A 22025-nucleotide genomic window follows, 5' to 3' on the forward strand; every position below is an offset into this window, starting at 1 on the left:
TTGACAGACACTTTGAAAGGGTTAGGTAAAGCACCTGAGCTTCTCCCCTGTTGTGAAATGAAGGGCTTGTAGGCCTTTACTGGGGTCCCCCATCGCTTTGGCTAAGCACTAGGGTAAGGGTCCTAATTAGCACCTGGCCCTTTAAATCTCTGTAGCGCCAAGGCATGTCATTGTTATGCACTGGTTGCCTGTGGTGACCAGGCTGGCTGGGGCACTCAAAGGGCACTCCACCAAAGGGAGGCAAGCCAAAGCCTGCCATTACCACCGTGGCTTTCTGGAACTGGTATCTACCTAAGGCCCGAGGGAGCCCATTATGAAAACACGCGTTTCCATACATCCCCAACTAACACGCTAAGCAATTTGTACTCTGCTGAGGAAGGCTGCTGAGGAACTGAAAAATTTTTTGACATTGAGAAGACAGTCACATGATTTGGGTAAGTCGTATTATAAAAGAAATGTGTCTCCTCAGACCTCCAGTGGAACTCATTTCTGTCAAGGCGGAGGTGGAGAACCCGGATTAGGCAGAGCGCACCGGACAATCTCAGACAAGTGCAAACGGGCCATCCTAATTGAATGCACACACCACCTGGCCGGGTAGACACATGTCAAAGAAATACATCTTTTTAAAACTACACTACATGATCAGGAAGTAAGGAGGGTGCTCCAAACCTGGGCAGAGTACTGGAATTACTGCTCGGTCTAGTCTCTCTTTTTGTAATTGTTGAAATTGCTGATACATTATTGTTAAAGAAGGCTCGTCATTTATGGTTAACCTATCACGAGGTAAGCCATCTGCTTTTTAACAAATGTATGATGTCTTCGCCATTACAGTATCAGAACAGTGTTCTTGTTCCTCAGATCCCTAGCAACCCACTCACCCATCCTCTCTTCCCTGGTCCCGAGAACCACTGAGCGTGTTTCTGCCACAACTTCCCACGATGCCAGTTAGAAGGGAGTTACCCTCATCACTACTGCCCACGCTAACTGGATGCCATACAGCTGAAGACATGCAGTAAGAGTCAGGTGACATCTCTCTCTGACCGATCTTCACTCAAGTAGTAACCCCCCACCCCTTGTGTTTTTTGTGGCTCAATAGCTAATTACTCACTGTTGCTAAATATTGTGTTTTTTTTCACAGTTTATCCACTCACCCACTCAAGGCAGAGGATGCCCTAGTTGCTCCAATATTTGGTTTCAGTTATGTGTGTGTCTATGTGAATAGATTTGTAAATCACGTGGGCAAATGCCTACGAGTATGGTTGCTGGCCCACAGCGTCAGACTGTTAAGAAACAGCCAGCCCGTACCATGAAGTGTGAGTATCATTTTGCTGCCGCCTCAGGTAATGAATGAGAGTTTCTCCATCTTCCATACTCATCGGCCTTTGTTAGGGTTTGGAGTTTTAACCCTTCTAATAGATGCATAGTGGCCTCTCATTCCTGTTTTCAGTCCCCTCATGACGTACGATGTCTGCTCATATGCTGACCGGCCATTCGCGTTTCTTCTTCAGTGAGGTGTCTATTCAGTTCTCTTGCTCATTTAAAGAATTTGAGTTTTCTTATTGTTGAGTTCTTTTGGATAACGTCAGGTACAGACTTCGGGAAGGTTTTCTCCTGGTTTTTTTTTGGCTTGTGTTTTCATTGTCTTAATATAGCCTTTAAATTTTACTTAGTTCTTTGTGTGTGTGTGTGTGTGTGTGTGTGTGTGTATGTGTGTGTGTGTGTATGTTTATGAGGGGGAGAGAGAGAGAGAGAGAGAGAGATGGCTTGTGTCTTTGATATTGCATCTAAAAAGTTATTGAGTCCACTGCCACCTAGATTTTTCTCTGGTGTCCTCTGGAAGTTGTATGGCTTTGAGATTTAATTTATTTCCATGCTCGATTGATAGCTAACTTTTGTGGAAGGTGTGCTGCGGAACTATCATTTTCTTGCTGTTGAATTGCCTGTACTCCTTTGCCAAAGGCTCGGTGATTACAACACTGGCGTTCGTGTGATTGTGAGATATTATTTGACCTATTTTTCCTCTTCCACAGTGTCATAATTACTGTAGTTTTATACTAAAAAATTAAAGCTGGGCCGTGTCAGTTCTTCAAGTTTATTATTTTTTTTTTCTAAATACTGTGTTGGCTTTTCTGTTTTTTTTTTTTTTTTTTCCGTTTTGTTCTGGGCCCCCTTGGGGTTTCTGGGCTGAGGGTTCTGCAGATGAGGGTGCTTAGTGGTTGTCATTTGCCCCTGCAGCTGAGACCTGAGCTTGGCCGATGACCTCACAGCAGGGCCCTATGGGTTTGTACACCGTCACTGGATGTGACTTGCAAAGATGCGCCACCATTCCTGCCAGCAGCAGCACCTCTGAACTGGCGAAAATACGAGTCCCTAGCAGGTGTGTGGCATCTCACTGATACGCTGAACTTAAGTGGATCCCTGCTGGAAAGTCTGGGTTAGGGCTTGGGTGAGGCTGGAGAGGCATAAGTGTGGGTACCACATGGAGCAGGGTACCTAGCGGGGGCAGCAGGCCCCCTGTCATGTTGAAGGATAGAGCATCATCACTCTGGGCTCTACTCTGAAACACGGCGGAGCAGCGCCTGCAGCACCTCCTGACCTTGGGGGCTGTGTCAGAGAGCATGGGGATGGCTCTGCCATTCAGCATGGCCTCCCAAAGAACGGCTGGGGAAGACTGCAGTTCTGAGGACCCTCCCTTGCTGAACAGGCCTTAAGGCTAAAAGCTGTTAAACTGGAAAAAGAAGTCCAGGATTTAACACCGAGATACCAGAGAGCCTGTCGCTGATTGGGAAAACATAGGGAGAAGAACCCAGAGATGTGTGGAAGATGCGAAGATATATGGAATCCAGGGCTTCTGTAAGGACCAGGAGGAGGTGGCAGACGTTTTGGAGAAGACTGCCAAGTGCTTTTCAGAAGGAGCTGACCCTGAGGACCACAAGCTTACTCTGGAAAAAATTCTTCCAAGGGCTGTCCCTGCTGGAAGCAAAGCTGCAAAGCGTGTTGACCAAGCGTGGCCTAGAGAAAATGACATCCATCGGTGACAAATACGACCCTCATGAGCATGAACTCATCTGTCACATGCCAGCAGGTGTTGGGGTGCAGCCTGCCACCGTGGCATTAGTTCGGCAAGATGGCTACAAACTTCATAGCCGCACCATTAGACTTGCGCAAGTGGAAGTGGCAGTGGAGTCTCAGAGAAGACTCTGAACAGGTCATTGGACCCGAACCCTCTCCCAGAGTCAGGCACCTATGTCTCCTTTATTTATTAAGCTGGTTTGTATTGTACATGAGGTCCTTTGTGTGCTCCGTTTCTGATTTAGTCACTTTGGCTATATCTCTACAGTGTCTTATTGGGTTTATGTGACCTGTTTGGTCTCATTGGGAGTCCTGCCACTAGGTATTTGAGCAATATGACAAGTGTCATGTGGCCTTTATCAAAATGTTTACAAAAATCATTTAAATTGGTACTCTGATGATTGAATCCAAACTCTTCTCGCCTGTGTTTTCATCTAACTGCTGGAATTAGTGCTGCGCCTTGTGTCTTGTATTTTGGGGAGAGGGAAATGGTAGGGATTGGTTTGATGCTTAGGTACATAGATGACGATGCCTTACCCTTGTATAAGTTTAGGTCATTTGGGCTGGTGTGTAGAGAGATTTCCTAAGACTCCTTTTTTATTTCACTTTTTCCAGTCATATCTCATGTTTGTAGTCCTTGCCAGGGTCATACTCCCACCCCTTTCTGGTCCCTTTTTGAAGGGCTAAAGGGTCAGGCCAGTCTTCCTTTCTTGTTGGTAAGGTGAATATATTTATTATTAAACTGGTCTCAAGTCTAAGAACAGGCAAGCCCTGGTTGCCTTGACAATACATCTCAATTCCAGGGAGACCAAATGCCTCCATACATCTCAAGTTGGAGAAATAGACTTTTGGGGCCAGGCATGATGGCTGTCAATTCAAAAATAAAAACAAAATATTAAGGTGAAGAAAAAAAAATATCATTCTGGCGAGTGGTACAGCTGTTCCTTCTTTTCAGGACTAAGCTTTCATCCAATGGGAGCATTCTCAAAGATTATATACTAGTATATCGTTATATAATGGCCAGCAGTTAAGATGGTAATGTGGGCCTTCTTGTTATACTGCCAAGTAGTTAGTGAGGTGATGGGAAACAGAACAACAGAGATCCAGCCCCCTAGGACATCAGGCCATCTTATCTCAACTTGATTTTGAATGAATGTTGTCACTGATGATACATTTTATATGAAAGCTAAGCTGTCTGGGCAGAAATCATTTGTAAAATCTATTTATTCTTAAAAGTCTGAGCTAGCAAAGTCCTGGGATCTCAAGGCAACTTTATTTTCAGCTGCTAAATTTTCCTTCAGAATGCTTAGATTTCTTGGGGTGCTTGTAACAATTGTTGTCTTTTCTTTATTGTGTGTAACGCGTACAGGGGGCAGAGAGAAAGTCAGAACAGAGCCGATAGTCCCCACTCTTTCCTTCACTGGAAACTTGTGGTGACTTTTCCTTGACCCTATGGGACAGTGTCTCGGGCTGTTAATGTGACATTCAAGGCCAATCTAGCCCATCTCACAGTTTCCCACTTTTAGGTCTGCTCTAGCGAGACTCCTGGCTTGAGGGTTGGGATTCCCCTCATGTTTTGGTGTTAATATCTAATCTGCAGGCGGGAGTTCTTCGGGGGTGATACTTTTTAGCATTTTGTGCATTTGTAAGAAGTTCACTTCCATTTCCATCAGGTAACGACACAATGAAGAAGGTGCTCACCTATAAACTAGGAAGAAGGTCCTGGCCAGACTCAGAATCCATTGGTGCTGTCTCCGGATTGCCAGCCTCCAGGCCGGAGACAAATCACTAGTGTATAAGCCCGTAGTCCGCATTAGTCACTAAAAACAGTCAGAATGGACCACGGCTCTTCTATACCTTAAATACGTTTTGAACTTTTGTTCCCATCTTCAAGCTTTCTCTCACAAAGTATTATGTTTACAAGTTCAATCTCTGGGGGCTGGAGAGACACCTCAGAGGTTAAGGGCACTTGCTGTTCTTGGATGGGACCAGAATTTAGCTCCTAGTATCCACATGGTGGCTCACAATCACCGATAACTCCAGTCCCAGGGGGGATGTGATGCTATTCTGACCTCTGACACACGTAGTTCAGATCCATACATACACACAGACAAAACACTCACGTACATAAAACAAAAAAAAATAAATACATCTTCGAAAAAAGTTTAACCTCTGGATCAAGGTGGTCCAGGTTTCAAATCCTGGTTCTGCTTCCTAGTGTGTGGTCTTGGGCAAGTTGTCTCATTCCTCCCCAGTCAATTTTTTAAAAAACTGGGTCTATGGCTCCACACGGGTTGTCTTCATTGAATGTGGAGGTGAAAGGGATCAAGAGTGGGAAAAATGTAGCAAGCCCCATTCTATACTTGAATTTCTCCAACTGAAGGATTGAAACCTGAGTGATATTTAATGCATAAAGGTCTAAAGGCATATAAAGACCACAACCCACGGCATATACAAAGTCCCCAGGACAGCTTGCTCCTCATCTGCCTAACTACATCTCGTCACGCTTCTTATGAGCTCAGGATGTCTGAAGCCTTTCCTGACCACATCAGTCTACAGTGTGGAAAGTCCTTGGAAAACCCTGAGTGCTAGCCCCATTTCTTTGGTAGGTGTCTGGGTTTCTTGTCCATTGCTTATGTCTTTGGATGACTGTGCATTTAAACATAATAACTTTGAGTCAGGCCTGTGACTAGTAAACCACAGCAGGAGGCAGGGACCACTTACCTTATTTTACAAAGAAGCAAACTGAGGCTCAGGGGTGTTAAGAAGAAAGATGGGGATTGCGGAGCTGGTGAGAGATGATCCTCGGGTTCTGTTCGGGCTGCCCACAATGACCTATGTTTCTTCTTTACTGGAAAACTAGAGTGACCTAAGTTATACCTGGTCACAGGGTCCCCCTGTCCTTGGAGGAGGAGGTCCTAAACATAAATCTAGTCATTTGCTGGACCCAGGTATAATTTAGTTGCTCTTCTAAGTGCTATTCAGGGTCTTAAGGCTCCGGTTATCTTGATATGAAAAAAAAATATTGCACACTATATTTTTTGTGGACCTTTAAAAGCTCAGAGTATAAGAACGTCTTACTCTTGGTAGAACTCCACATGAATCTAAAAAAAACTGTTCACATTTCTTTTTCTCCTGACTATGCCCTGCAGTCTCAAATATGCTTGGATGAGAGATGCCAGGATCACTCTCATCATCAATTTTTTTTTTTTTTTTTTTGTCACAAAGGAGCCTTTCTCGTGACTCAGAACCAGCTCATTGGTCTGTCCCTGGCTTTCTTTGGTTAGGTGACTCATTGGATACTTGTTGACAGGTACATACCCCGGTGCAGCTCCAGTAGGGGAGGGGGCCTGTCCTGATAGTCTCTCAACTCCTAATCACAATGTTATTAAAGCCATTATGGTTTATCATGACCTAGGGTGAGACTGCACTGGTTTGTAAGCAACTGACGAAAAGACAGCTTTGGCGATACACAGGCAAGCGTGCCTGTGAAAGGAAGGCTAGCATTCATTAAGCCTTCTAAAACCCCGGGATCAGTGGTTCTCAGTCTGTGGGTCGTGGACCCTTTGGGGCTGAATGACTCTTTCACAGGGGTTGCTATCAGGTATCTTGCATATCACATATTTACATTATGGTCATAATAGCAGCCAAATTACAGTTATGAAGTAACCCCCAAAATAATTTTACCATTGTGGGGGCTCACAACATGAGGAACGGTGCTAAAGAGTCATGGCATAAAGAAGGCTGAGAACCACTGCCTTGGATGGGATAGTCTAACCTGACTGGGGTGAACAGCCTGGTCCCTTCTGCCAGCTCATATTTCCCGAATTTGTTCTATTCCAGAGACTACTTGGGGTATTTGTGATATAGCAGTGACAGAGGTCCAATAAAATTCCTGCCCTCTTAGAGCTCCTTTGAAACAAAACAACAACAACAACAACAAAACAACAACAAAATGCAGCAAAATGTTTTTAGTGTATTTTATATATTTTATGTTTCCGAGTTCATGCAAAAGAAGAAAGGAGGACCCACTCAGTCATCATTCAGCATTAGTTATTATTATTTATCTGTATTGTTCATCTCTCTTCCCTACCATACACTTATTGCTAATGAAATACCTTAAAGCAATCTCAGGCAGGAGACATTTTATTCTATTTTCCATGACTGTTTAATAAAGATTTTTAAAGTAAAAATATATAATTGCAATATGATCATAAATATCAGAATTATAAAAATTATTGATACAATTTAATATCCACATTGGGTTAAATTTCCTCTACTGGTCCTATGAATATTCTTTCCTTCCTTTTTTTTTTTTTTTTGTGTCTCTCACATGGTAGTGTAGGATGATGTGGTACTCCTTATGTAGCCCAGGCTGGCTTGAAACTCATAGAAATTCTCCTCCTCCCTCGTGCTAAGATTACAGACATGAGGCATATGCCTGGCTCAAGAATTTCTTTTTAGCTGGGCAGTGGTGGCACATGCCTTTAATCCCAGCACTTGGGAGGCAGAGGCAGGCGGATTTCTGAGTTCGAGGCCAGCCTGGTCTACAGAGTGNTTTCTGAGTTCGAGGCCAGCCTGGTCTACAGAGTGATTTTAATTCAGATCTTCATTCATATAACAAAAAAAAATAAAAATAAAAAAAAAAAAAAAAAAAAAAAAAAAAAAATTCCTTTTTAACATGTGTTTATTTGAATTTAAACAAGATCTGCACACTGTAGGCCGTGGATAAGGACTCTGAACTGTTCTGGTTTGTGGCAGTTTCTCTGAGCTCTTTTGCTGTTTGTAGGAATGAGTTCATTGTTCTGTAGAAGTTCCCAAATATGTGTTTGTTTGATTGCATGTTTTTTTTTTTTAATGATATTTCTTCGTGCTTTGCCTTTTCTGTAAAATGATGGCTATATGAAGAGATTTTGCTAATGTCAGTTCCAACGGGAAAGAGAGGATCATTGAACTAAAATTCTCATGGGAAGTAGTTTGATGCTATTTATGTGTGCCAGAGATGGTTCTACGGGTATCTTGGTGACTAGAAATTTAAGTAACTGGTGTGAAAAATGTAGTTCTTGTGCCTAGGTATTCATGTTTGTGTTTGTGTTCACAAGTGTGTGTGTGTGTGTGTGTGTGTGTGTGTGTGTGTGTGTGTGTGTGTGTTTGTATGTGTACATGCATGAGGGTGAGCATAGAGACCAGAGGTCAATGTTGGGTGTCTTTCTCAGTCACTCTCCACCTTGTTTTTTGAGACTGGGTCTCTCACTGAACCTGGAACTCACTGGTTTCAACAAGGATGGCTGGCCAGGGAACCTCAGGAATTTCCCTGTATCTGCCCCAGTGCTGGGGTTACAGGCCTACACTGTCACAGGAGATTTGAGCTCAGGGCCCATCTGTGTGGAAGGTTGCTTTTTACCTAACCCATCTCGCCAGACGCTGAAAACAAATGTCCTTGTGTCACAGGGTCAGTTCTGACCCCAATGCTTTGAAACACTCCCTTGGTCCAGGCCTTTCTTTATTTGTCTTACAAGTCTGGCCTTTAAAAGTAGTCGTGCTATCTAATGGTTGGATGTGATACCAGCTAGAGGGCCTGTTAGCAACAAGTTGGGTTTGAAAAAAAAAAAAGTCATTTGTTCTTCTTTGGAACCAAGGCTAACAAAAGACAGAATAAACTTATAGATTATCTAAAGTCTAAATGAGACCCCGAATCAAGAATATCTGAGGTTTACTTTGCAGAAAGCATTCAGCTATTTGAATGATGCAACCAGAATGAGAAACACTAATTCTGAAAGGATGCGTGCACCAACTGAGGCTTTTCCAGTTTAGACTCTACTTCAGCAGGGGTCCCCCACGTGCAGCCTTGCAAGGGGAGTTGGGTCAGAAAAGGAAAAGCCAAGGAGAGGCAGTAGGAGGGCCTGGGGTCTCAGTGGCTGTAGGCTGATGAGGATTCCCATGGCCTTGGTGAGTTTCTTCAGTAAAGGATGACATCAATGTTTTAAAAAATGAGATTGGGGGCCGGGCGTGGTGGCGCACGCCTTTAATCCCAGCACTTGGGAGGCAGAGGCAGGTGAATTTCTGAGTTCGAGGCCAGCCTGGTCTACAGAGTGAGTTCCAGGACAGCCAGGGCTACACAGAGAAACCCTGTCTCGAAAAACCAAAAAAAAAAAAAAAAAAATGAGATTGGGCTTTTCATTTGGGGACCCAAATCCAAACAGGATGACCCCAGAGAGCAAAGGGGAGAACATAGTATCTCTATGTTAGCAAAGGGGAGAACATAGTATCTATATGGGCCAGGTCATGGGAGAGTTACATTTTGTATGTGTTATATTGGGCATATCACAGAGTAGATGATGAGGAAGCATTTGGATATATCTATATCATCTATGTTTACCTATCATATCTATATCTCTGTATATAGCACAGAGATAAAAATCAGTGCTTGGGATCAGGAAGAGAGATGGTATATAGGCAAATAGATAAGGTAGATCATCTGGTGAAAGACTGGCTTCCTGGAAACCCCAGGGAGAAGCCCTTAGGGGATTCTCTGAGGCATACGTTGCAGTGTGTCTTGACTACACTCAGTGCTGCTAGCCTGTGCTACAGAGCGTGTGTCTCTCATTAAATACCCATCAATCGTGCAGGAGGTTCCATATCCTTGCCAACATTTGGGATAATCTTTATGCCTTTTTGCCTCTGACAGGGAAAAGCCTATCTCTATACATCACTTTTATACTTTAACTTTTATGCACAAATTCAACACACAGACACACATACTTACACACACACACACACACACACACACACACACACACACATTGAAAAAAAAAACACAGGAGTTAAAACTAGAAAAAACAACTAGTTTTATATCATCTTCACGACTGCAGTCAGTCCTTCCTCATGGCCTGACATCACTCTTTCTTGGGCACCCTTCTTTTTCCTATACTATGCCCACAGTACATTTACACACATACATGCATACATTGTAGGCTAGAACCCACATGAGAGAGAGAACATGTCTGTCTTTCTTTCCTTTTCTTTCTTTCTTTCTTTCTTTCTTTCTTTCTTTCTTTCTTTCTTTCTTTCTTTCTTTCTTTCTTTCTTTCTTTCTTACTTTCTTTCTTCCTTTCTTCTTTTTCTGAGACAGGGTTTCTCAGTCCTGACTGTCCTGGAACTCACTCTGTAGACCAGGCTGGCCTAGAACTCAGAGATCTGCCTGCCTCTGCCTCCCAAGTGCTGGGATTAAAGGCGTGCGCCATCACTGCCGGGCTGTTTTTATTTCTTGCCCGTCTCATTGCTTGCCATTCCGGGCTTTCCTTTGGATAGTCTGGATAGCCTGTGTGTCTTAGTTGGGGTTATTGTTGCTGTGATGGGGCCAGGTTGAAAAGTAGCTTGGGGAGGAAAGGGTTAATTTCTCTCCCAGTTCCATATTACAGTTCATCATCAAAAGCAGTGAGGGCAGGAACTCAAGCAGAGCAGGAACCAGGAGGCAGGCCCTGAAGCAGAAGCTGTGGATGGGTGCTGCTTACTGGTTCACACTTCTCACTGGCTCAGCCTGCTTTCTTATAGAACCCAGGACCACCAGCCGAGGGGTGGAACTGACCATGGTGGCCTGGGCCCCTCCCACATAAATTATCAATTAAAAACAAAAAATGCTCTTCAGGCTTGCCTAGAGCCCAATCTTAGGGAGTCCTACTCTTCAATCCGATAGCATCTCGAATTGCTTGGCTAGGTCTCTGGGCATGCCTACAGGATACCTACAGGGCATGCCTATCTTGAAGATGCTAACTGATGTGGGAGAGCCTACCTACCAGTGGGCAGAGCCATTCTCCAGGTGGTAGATTCTAAAATAGAGAAAGAGAGCTAGCGCCAGCACTCATTTCTCACTTCCTGACTGGGATGTCACGTGACCAGCTGCTTTAAGCTCCGTTGCCTTGATTTCCCTGGGATGATGGATCTTTGAATTGTGAGCTAAAATAACTTCCTTCCCTCTTAAGTTGTGTTTGTCAAAATATTTTGTCACAGCAACAGGGAAGGAAACCAAGATATATCCCTGTAAACTCTCTACTGTGACCCTTTCCTCGGTTTTCTATTAGTTTTTTGACTGATTTTTGTTGCTTTAGGTACTAATTTCTAGCTATGTTTATACATGTCACATAGCTTCTTTCAATTCATCACACCTTTACATTTTTCTTTCTTTCTTTCTTTCTTTCTTTCTTTCTTTCTTTCTTTCTTTCTTTCTTTCTTTCTTTTTTTTTTTTTGTTTTTTTGAGACAGGGTTTCTCTGTATAGCACTGGCTGTCCTGGAACTCACTTTGTAGACCAGGCTGGCCTCGAACTCAGAAATCTGCCTGCCTCTGCCTCCTGAGTGCTGGGATTAAAAGGGTGCGCCACCACGCCCAGCTTACATTTTTCTTTTTAAAAAAGTATCTTGAAGTGTGTATCTGCATTTGGGTATATGCATCATGCAGTACCCACTGAGGCCAGAAGATCTGAAGGAGCTAGAGTAAGCTGGTCTTTCTTGGATGCAGGGACCAAACTCAGGTCTTCCGCAAGAACAGAATGCACTCGTGACTGCTGAGCTGTCTCTCCACTTCTTTTTTATTGGAGGTTACCTATGGCCACTCAGTGGAGGAATTTTGTAAGGATTTACAAATGTGTATGGTTCTTTGTTAGTCCTATGTCCTGATAGGAACAGATGAAGTTGTTCTACAGCATTTCCTCCACTATCTTTGTCACTGACCCCAGGCTCTCTAGCATATCAGGTTCACTTGTGCCCCAGGAGCCCAGTGCTTTAGTTGTGAGTTAGGAATACATTCTTACAGCAGATTCACAGCATCTCCCTCCCTTTCTTTTCCTTTGTATGTTCTCACGGCCTTGCTTTTTGTATTTGGCCCATGATTTTTGTTGTTGTTGTTTCCATTATTAAATAAGTTTGACCAACTCTGTCCTATATATAATTCATGTATTTTTCTAATCATTAGCTGTGGTACCACTTTTATGTATACCAAGGACATGCTTATCCAGAGCCCTACCTTCTAGGTCATTTTTCTGTTTATTCCTAGAGCAGCATCCAATTATTTTTATTATGATATAGTATAGACATAATCTCTAGTATAGCAAATCTCCTTCTTTTGTTCTTGCTTTTAGAAATTTGCCCAATTTAAAGTTCTATTTGTCCTTACATATTTTATGTTTATTGAACACCTTAAAATTTTAGTTCTAACAAAACACTGAGTCTAGTGATCAGCTTGACATTTTTACAGTGTGAAGCCATCCTGACCATGACCTATTTCTTCATCTGTTCAGTCATTTTTTTTTTATGTCCTTCAATAGAGTTTTAAGAGCTTCTTCATAAAATTCTGAAAAGTTGTTAGGTTAACCCCCGATGCTGCGAGTATGAGATGTGTCTCACTGTCTCTCTCCTATTTGCTGCTGACGTAAAGTGTTGGATTTTATAAACTGGTCTTGTATTTGACAGCCTTGCTGAGCCAATTCCTTCTAACAATGTGCTGATTTCTTTTGGGTGTTCCAGGCAGAGAGTCCCGTCGCCTGTGAATACAGTAGAAAGGAAGACTTTGGAAGAGGAAGAGTTAGGCTAAGTGCTGTAAGCATCCCTGCTGGTTGAATTCCCATCCGCCTGGCTCTCCCAGAAGACCTTATCTCATGTACTCACTTTGGGAAAGCGAATCTCTCCCTTCTCTCTGAATGATACCCTGCCCAATGTGCGGAGAGAGAGGACGACCAATGTCTGAATTTCTGAGTGATTCCTTGCTCCTCATTCAGGCATCTCTGGGCCCTCCCTAATCGCTACAAGGATATTTTATGGAGGTGATGCCAAACAATATCTTGAGAGACTTTTCAGCTCATACTTAGTGTTCTTCTTACTAAGTGGATACTTAGTGTATCTTCTGTTCCACCCACTTCATTTGTAGTGGAGACAAATTTCATTACGGGTAGTGTTCTGTATGGTGGACAGTTGGCCATGCCTCCTCTGCTCTCTTTGGTACCGACCACCGATGGATGCCGTCTCCTCTTGGCACTTTGTTTCATGGTGATATTCTTCTCAGTACCTTTGATGGATCCTATTCCATGTGCCGAGCCATTCCAAGGGCTAGTTCAAGCTCCAAATTTTGGCTCTATAGAATTGTCCCATTTCCTTGTTATTAATTGGCAAGACCTAGCTGCAAAAAAGTATGTGTGGTGTGTGTGTGTGTGGGCTTGTGTTCCTGATGGCCGAGGAGTAGTTTCAGGTTTTGGAATAAAGACAACTAAGTGAGTGGCAGACTCTCCTTGGTGACTGTTGTCCTTGGAATCTGCCTGTGTACTGTGTATGTTGGGTGTAGCAGGAAGAGCCAGTAGTCTGGCTGGTTCTAACAGAGATCTTCATTATAGCTTAGTACAACTCAGCTTGCCACACCCCATCACCTACTAATAGTGGTATTTTGGTGGCTACTTTAAAAAAAAAAAACAATAAAAGTAAACTGTGTGGCTCGGAAATATCACCAGCAGCTCCTGTTACAACAGATCCTTATGAGTTTCTGTATTTCAGTGGCACTTAGAGCCAACAAATGGCAAATCGCTTTCTCTTTTAGCCAGCTGAGAAGGTGGGTGGGTTAGGCAAGAATTGGGTGTGAGAAAAACAGGGAAAGGGTGTGTGTGTGTGTAGTCCTCCAAGGGATAAGCCTCTGTGTTACATTACCATCCTCAAGAGTGTATGAAGACAGAGTCTGCAGGGAAAGCGAACCTGGCAGCTGCCCAGGGGTGTGGGAGGGTGGAATTTAGTACTGTATAAGCACCCTGAGTTTTAGTTGGCCCTGTGCCCCACCCAGTTCTCCACCGTGCTCTGACCGCCTCAAACAACTATTTGGATATCTTGGGTTGAGTTAGTAGAAGCTCAAGAGGTAGGCAGAGGTGGTTCCGTTCTGAACGTCTCATTTAAGAAGGCTCAAGACAAGCCAGGATGTACTCTGAGGAGTCCTTCAACCGGCTGGTGAGTAGGGCCGCAACTATGCTATAGACGAACAGCCTGAGAGACAGAGAATGCTCATTGTTTTATCTTGAACTGGAGTTAGATATTCCTTGAGAACATCCATGGCAGAAACAACCCTGGATTTTAGCTCCCAAGGAGGGATGTTTTTGCCAAAGGCTAGTCTAAGCTACCTTAAGAGTTAGCGAGTCCCTTCTTACGAGTATCCGTTTCGAGTCACTTGGTGGGAGAATGTTGTGAGGACTGTAGCAAGAAGAAAGTATTTGTGTTTGTTTTCCTAGCCTCCAGAGCCAACAGTTCTAAATGGAAAAAGGTGCGCTGGGGTGTGGTGTGCCTCCTCTGGGCTGGCAGAGATGCTGATGGACATCCATTCATATGGTCTCTCAACAAGTTAGTTACCACACGATAGGGAAGGAACACCAACAGGGTGACAGTTGATCACGCAGAGCTAGGCTGTGCTGCAACATCCTTAACTCAAGTTTACAAACTCGCCAGTCACATTTAACTCTCCCTATTAAAGACCATGCAGCATGGGAAAGAACTAGAAATGCCAGCGCCCACATCTGCTAAGGGTCAATTTCACTTCTTTCTGGTTATGAGAAGATGGAAGAGATGGGAAGTATAAGGTAGGTGAGGAGGGAGCAGAAACTGAGGAACGTGTAAGTGGGGCCATGACTATTCATTTCTTCCCTTGGCTGGCACACGTCCTTTGTAATTGCTCAGCTGGGCACTGAGAAGGGTTTTCACAGCAGGACCTGGAAACAGATAACTGACTGATGGATCTTACCCTAGGCCATGCATGGCTACCCTATGCATGGGTAAGATGTGGTCTCTGTCTACCAGATGCTGTAGGTGGGAGCTCTTCCAGCCCAGGATGCTAGGAATCAAGGGAGGCCAAATAGGGACAACTAAGACCTTGCCTGAGGAGGGTGTGCCGGCTGCAGCCCCAAATCACCATCCTGGCCAGCCAAGGTTCCTTTTAGAGCCTGGTTGTGCTGCGCTGGACAGATCCCCATTCGTGCGTGGCAGGGCGGGGGGGGGGGGGGGGGGGGGGGGGGGGGGGGGGGAGGGGCTCCGGGGAAAGGCCGCCAGACTGTGAGTTTGGGCACAGCAGGTGCAGTCGCCGCCGCCGCCACCAGACCTCCCTCCTGTTGGGGTCACAGGGGGCGCAAGCCGGAGGCCAGCGAGCGCAGGCGCGTGCGCGGGGCCCAGAGCCGAGGCCTGCGCGCAGCCCGGGCGGCTGCACTGCGCGCGCGCGCCGACCCGCGTGGGGGGCCCGGTTCCGGCGCGCGCGGCGTGGAAGGCGGCGGGTTGCTGCTGCCCGGCTGGAGGCTCCGCGGCAGCCACGGGACCCCTGCGGGAGGGCGGGAGCGCGCCCGGTCTCTGCGCCCCGCGTCCGCAGCCGGCGCTCCTCGGGGACCCGGAGCAGGCAGGTGGCGGGACGCTGGGGGGACCGGGGGGACCGGGAGGCCGGGAGGCCGAGCCGCGAGGCGGTGTGGGCCCCACCGAGGTGCCCGGAGGCCTCCCCGGACGCGGCCCGGCGGGCGGGGAAGTGGGTGTTTGGATCGTTTGCTCTCCGGCTGAGATGGGTGCCCGGCTGAGGCCCGCACTCCCCGGAACCCCGGTGTATCTCCCAGGCGCGGGGCTGAGCACCCTGGTGGGTTCTCACATGCTGGGCGCATCATGTTCTCACTCGCATCGTCTTCCGACTTAGATCATTAAGAAACCCGTGGGCACGCGTGTTCAAAACTGAACTGCCTTTGCCTCGCCTTGCTGCTCTGGAGATTCCTTCATACTAATTCGCCTTGAGAAGTTGCAGGAGGGTGGGAGCCCGGTGAGACCTGTCCCGTGCTGGAGGAAACCGCAAGGATTAGATGAACCGGTTCTTAGTTATAGCTATGAGGGGGTTCACATCATCCAGATAGATGCTGGGTAGGCCTTTGGGGGTTCCAAGTCTGCTCTGAGACAGGGTTTTGACCTGTATCAGAATGCTATTTTGGTGGGATAGTAACTTGGTGCCGGTTCCAGGCTACACCGTGGGTGCATTTTACCTTAGCATCGCGTAAAACAGTGCCTTTGAAATTCTTCGGAAGTGTGTTCTTCAGTGGAGACCTTCATCAAATACTTGGTTGCAGTCTACTCTTGCTTTGACCTTTGTCAGTGAGCCTGCTGCACAGTTTAAGTTGACCGTGGGGCAGAAGAGCGGGTGGCGTAGGACGCAGAGACATGGAAATGGCCGGATTCCAGCTTTCTACATTTTGCCGTTGCAGATCTATCCTGGTTGCATTTGAACATAAATATGATGCATTTTTGGGGGGTAGTGCTTTCATTTGTTAGCCACTGTGTAGGCTCAAAGATTGAGTCTTGACACAACCAAAGTGTTTATATCTCTTTTGTAGCTTTAGTACACGGTGCATTGTTCCTTGGACTTATTTCCACTCTCCTGTTTCTCAGATACAATCCCCACAACAAGGCCTTTTTTAAAAAAGCGATGATTATAGTGGTATCAGTTGGCTTATAACAGTTGAAGGTTTGAAATACATATTTGTGAGCTTGAGCTGACAGCATCAACTTCACTGTCTCTCTGCTAAAACCCTTTAAGCATCTGGCTGCTCTTAGTCTCACTGTTCTGTTAATTATTTATAATTATGCTGCTGCAAGCTTGCTTGGCACATCAGACTTTCTCATTTCAGGCATCTGTAAGTTGTTTGTTCTCTGAAGAGTGAGCTGGACTGGTTTCCTTCAGTGCTGGTCAGGGGAATGTCCATAGGTGAAATCTCCTCCCAGTTAGCCACATGCAGACTGACCCTTTGAACATTCAGCTAGAGCTAAAGCAGGGTCTATCTATTACACAGTCCCAGGTATATACAATAGTATACAAATCAAACATTTATTGACAAGAAATCATATATTTATCTCGAAACAAAAGGTGTACACATATGATGTTGCTACTTAAAGATGAAAACAAATTTGCATGCTGAAGAGACCATTTGCTCATCGTTAATTTTATATGTAAGTTGGATGAACATTTGGTACTACAGGATATGGAACATCTTCAATATTTTATAGAACTGATCTGTAGTGCTGACAGTGCTGTTTGATATGAATATAAATAGAAAATATTATAAATATACACAAATACATGCATGTATATTTAGGACCCTTTCAGAAGTTGTTGGAAATTCTGTCTTAATCTAAAACCAGAATTAATTTATGCGTTTAAAAAATTATTTTTAATTTATATGCATGAATGTTATGCCTGCATGCGTGAATGTGCCTGGTGCTTATAGAATCCAGAAGAGGGTGTTGGGTCCTCTGGAACTGGAGTTGTCATGTAGGTGGTCGGAACCCAACCTGGTAGGCAGTGCTCCTAACTGCTGAGCCATCTTGTGAGTGTCAATGAATTTTAAATTTTTTAAGAAGTTATTTATTTATTTGGCAAGGTCTCACTGTATAGCTCTGGCTGTCCTGGAACTCACTATGTAGACCAGGCTAACTTTGAACACATTGGGATCTGCTTGCCTCTGTCTTAAGTACTGGGACTAAAGACATGTGCTACCATGCCCAGCTAGTGACTTTTTTTTTTTTTTTATAAATTTAGAACACAAACAACAATTAGTGAAATCAACATTGGAACAAAATCTAATTCTAAAATATGCTAATTTGATGCTTACACGCCAAGGAACAACAATGGAAACATATTAAAAGTCTTTGTTTTCTGTAATTAAAGCATTACATTTCTGTAAGAGCAGAATACTTTGTAAAAACACTGCAACCCATGACATCATACACCTGGTCTTGCTTCTGGGTGGAGCTATTTCAGGCAGTATCAGATGGCACTGAATGGCATGTCCACGTGTTCAGTGAACACTGTGTGATCAGAACCAAGGCCGCAGTGAGGTCACATGATAATGCTGTAAGCACTGACTGAAATACCCCAGATACAGTATGCATTTGAGTTTGTATTAATTTTAGGTGACTGTGCATTTGGAAACCTGAATTATTTCTGATTGCCATTTTTTTGTGTGTGTATGTGACATTCCATATTTAATTGTGTGTCACCCCCTTCCCAGCCCTCAGTATTAAGAAACTCCGAGCAAGACCAGCTGATAATTTAAAAGCCACATGTAGCTAGCCACATGTCCTAGGTGGTCATCCAACCCCTAATGATCAGAGATCCTTAGAAATCCTAGGCTGTCTTATCTCGTTGTCTGCATTGTACCTAGCTCTTGTCAGGCAGAGTACTAACTGTACAGTATTTGTGCTTTCTGGTGGCTACCTAGTCCTGGGCTAATATCTATAGGAGGGCGAGTGTCTAACTCTTATCTTTGGAACACACAGCTTAGGACTTAATGAGAAACAATATTTATTGGAATCATGATGGAACTCCTTGAGGGCAGGTGTCTGATATTCCGTGTCAAGGCAGGATCAGGCTCCTTGGAGAAGCATGAGTGGTTGGAGGCACGACCGTATGCTTTTACTCTGAAGTGGTTTGAGTTAATGGAGTAAGATAGGATTCCCATGCACCTGAAAGTCTGGAGAATTTAGTCCCAGTGATTGAAGCTATTAGAAGGGGTTGTACCCAGTTAATCCGGGATGATCCTTTTAGAACAGCTCTCATCAGTTACTCCAAGGAGATTTTGGAAAAAAATTCCTACTTGACTCAGATTGGTACATCTCTACACTTGACCAAGGTTGCAGGTGCCATAGCCCTTTAAATCTAGAAACTGCCTCTGGGAAGCATTCTCAGAGTGTGGAAGCTTGTAGAGTGTGTAATTTGTGGTGAAATGAAAGAGCTTTTCTTTTTTCTTTCTCTCTTTTTTTGTTTTTCCAAGAAGGTCAAGAAATGGGACCAGGAAAATTATTAAGATGCAAAAATATAAGTAATGTTCCTCATGCAGGTTCCATGATACTGTAGCTTCTCTGGTCTTGAAGTGTCATGAAGTAGATTCCGTGTCTTATGTGAACTATCTTTCTACCATGGATCTGGAATTTCAATGTTTATTACGTGTGTGCAAGATGCTAGTCCTGTTCTTGTGGTAGCTGACAGTGGTGTAAGATGTAGCTGTTATTGTTATGTGTGTGTACATATGTGTGCATGCCCACATGTGTGTGTCCAGGCCAGAGGTTGATGTCAGCTGTCTTCCTCCGTGCTTGTCCACTTTTTTTACCAAGGCAGCTCACCAAGGGATTCCCTTGCTGAACCCTGAGATTTTGATTTGTCTGGTCTAGGGATCCATCCTGGTTTGGGGTATTTGTGTTTTCACCTTCCAAGTGTTGTTATTACAGGCGGGTCACTGTACCCTCCCCACTTCAGTGTGGGTTGTGAGGGTTTGTGTGTGTGTGTGTGTGTGTGTGCGTGTGCGTGCATGTGTGGTGTCAGAACTCCAATCCTGGCACTTGCTCAGATTTACCTACTGAGCTCTCCTTCCAGTCTCACATGCAGTTCTAATCTTTAAGGGTCTTGGCAATCTGCAAGAAATGAAAGGTGCTCTGGGGAGCGTGGTAAGCAATTTTGTTTTATCACTTTGCTGACAAATTAAGAGTAAAGAAAACAAGTCCCCAAAGTGTGGTTACAGTGTGATTGCTCTTCCCCAACACTACTTGATGCACGCCTGTCTCTTGGTGTGTCCTGGTGCTTATGGAATCAAATGGTTTTGTTTGTTTGCTTTGCCAGTTAAGAACGAGAGAGTAGCTGTCTCCTCCTCAAAAAACCCCAAAACAACAACAAAACAAAACACCAACCAACCAGCCAACTGAATAAACAAACAACCAAACAAAAAAACCAGACAACTAGACAACTAGCCAACCAACAAACCAACCAACCAAACAAAAACAACCAACTAAATAAACAAAACAACCAAACAGAAAACCAACCAACCAACCAACCAACCCAAACCACTATAAACCCCAAACAGAGTTAGCCTTACATCTGCCTGCCCTTCCAGCTAACGTACCCTACCGCAGGTCGTTTGTTTTTGTTTTGTGTTTGTTTCTTCTGAGGCTCAGCCCAGGATATGCTCTGATTCTTTGAAGCTCCAGTGGCACAACTTCCTGGTGCTCACGGATGGGAACACATTCTCTTCCATTTCAAAACCTAATGCTCATCAATGATATTTCATTTTAAAAACATAAACTACCCGAGACCCACGGCCACTCACTTTTGTAATCTCTGAAGCATCGAGAACAGGGCCTTTTGTATGGTAACCATAATGGAGGTTTATTAAGTTATGTTTTTGTTTTGGGCTCTAAAGGGAACTTCCTACCTACTGTGGAGAATATTTACCCAGATTTATTACCAAGAAAACGGGTCTGCAAGTAGAAACCCGTAGACTGGGGGTGGGGAAGGAATGTGACATGTAGAAAGAAGGTATCTTGGTGGTGCTGGTACCTTCGTATTGGGCCTTGATAACGAAGATCAGCACTGTTATTTAGCTCTAATCTTTTGTCATTCCTGTTTATGTGGCAAGGTTAATGTCAAAAGATTCCATGTACTGGGTAGCAAGTAATTTCAGGACTACTTACCCCCCCCCAAAAAAAAATTGGGATTCCTTTAATATAGTAAGAACCAGGTTAGTTTGTTCAGAGTATAACATGCCTGTGCAAATACGTGTATATAATCTTTAAGACATAAGAAAGCCTACTGTTCCTGCTGGCTCCTGCTCCCAGAGGAAAAGTCTGAGTTAAGTGGGAAGGAAACCAGTTAGTTCCAAGTAACTCTTTCCCTGGAGCTGAGTGGGCTGGTAAAGGTGATCCTGTTAGTTAAGACGTGTCTCAGTTAGTGTTTCTGTTGCTGTGATAAAACATCATGATCAAAAACAACTTGGCAAAGAAAGGGTTATTTCATCTTGTGGTTCTTAAGCCCATCATCCATGGAAGTCAGGCAGGAATCTGGAGGCAGGAGCTAAGGTAGAAGTGTGGGAGTATGCTGCTTACTGACTTGCTCCCCATGGCTTGCTCAGCTTGCTTTCTTATAGAACTCAGGACCACCAGCCCAGGGATGGTGCTACCCAGCATGAGCTGGACCCTCCCATCACTCATCAATCAAGAAAATGCACCACAGGCTTGCCTACAGACCAGTCTGGTAGAGGCATTTTCTCAATTGAATGTCCTTCCCAAAAGACTTTTTTTTTTTTTTTCAAACTGACTTAAAACTAGCCAGCATATGTTCATTCTGCAAATGTTAGAAAGCACATGCAGAATCATACTATGGTAGATTCCTCCTAGATTAAGCTACTAGTTACCTTTTTTTTTTTTTCTTGTATTGAATATATTCTAAAATCATTTGGTCTTGCTTCTATCTAAAAATAAAAGTGATTCATAATATTTTAGAACAGAATAAAAAGAAACTAAGCTTTTAGCTCTATAGTTGAGCTTCACTTAACATTTTCTTTGCTTTCTACATAATTTCTGAGATACAGACTGGGTATAAAACAGGCCTAATTTAGAATAAATTTCTTTTACATACTGATGTTTTCTGAAAGAGGATATTTTGAGTTGATATCTTTTAAGGTTACAGACTTCCTCCAGTCAAGATGGAGTAAAGAGATCCCACATTGCTAAGTGGACCAGTCTCAGTAATCTCTTACATTTATGAAAGTGAAATGATTAATTTTCAAGTGTTTTCTGGGATATCATAAAATAATAGCAATATGCAAAATGGAGGCATGGGCTCCAATGGGGGCTGGTGGAACCTGGGTTGCTTTATGAGCGTTAACTAAGGTCAGGTGATGGGGACATTGTATCCTTTAATGCTGCCCATTTTGGATTAGCTCAGCCTTGTAACCAGGTTTTCGTCTCTTAGCATGAAATTAATTTTAAAAAAGTAAATATAATTTATGTTTCCCAAGCTAGCTTTGTACTGTGACAATACCTGGGCTGCCATGGTACCTAGGATGATAGGAAGTGATGCATAGTTCTTAAACAACTGCTGATGGTACCTAGGATGGTAGGAAGTGATGCATAGTTCTTAAACAAC

The 22025-nt window shown here is 44.1% G+C and overlaps 1 protein-coding gene and 1 pseudogene across 3 annotated transcripts in view; both read left to right on the forward strand.

The window, feature by feature from the left end:
• The first annotated feature begins 213 nt into the window (after positions 1-213).
• Positions 214-22025, forward strand: part of Clip4 (CAP-Gly domain containing linker protein family member 4) — an 81605-nt gene continuing 59793 nt past the window's right edge. Inside the window, exon 1 of one of the 2 annotated variants that reach the window (XM_021217769.2) lies at positions 214-434. The gene's annotated coding sequence lies outside the window, so the exon portion shown is untranslated. Of the gene's footprint in view, positions 435-15352; positions 15477-22025 lie in introns of those variants that run through there. The other variant, XM_029531389.1, reaches the window with a different exon arrangement.
• LOC110335492 lies at positions 1256-3525 on the forward strand (annotated as a pseudogene). Its single transcript, XR_002381174.2, has 3 exons — positions 1256-1340; positions 1902-1993; positions 2577-3525. The product of XR_002381174.2 is annotated as a grpE protein homolog 2, mitochondrial pseudogene (transcript).

Source organism: Mus pahari, chromosome 18 (assembly GCF_900095145.1).
Source record: "Mus pahari chromosome 18, PAHARI_EIJ_v1.1, whole genome shotgun sequence".
Lineage (NCBI taxonomy): Eukaryota > Metazoa > Chordata > Mammalia > Rodentia > Muridae > Mus > Mus pahari.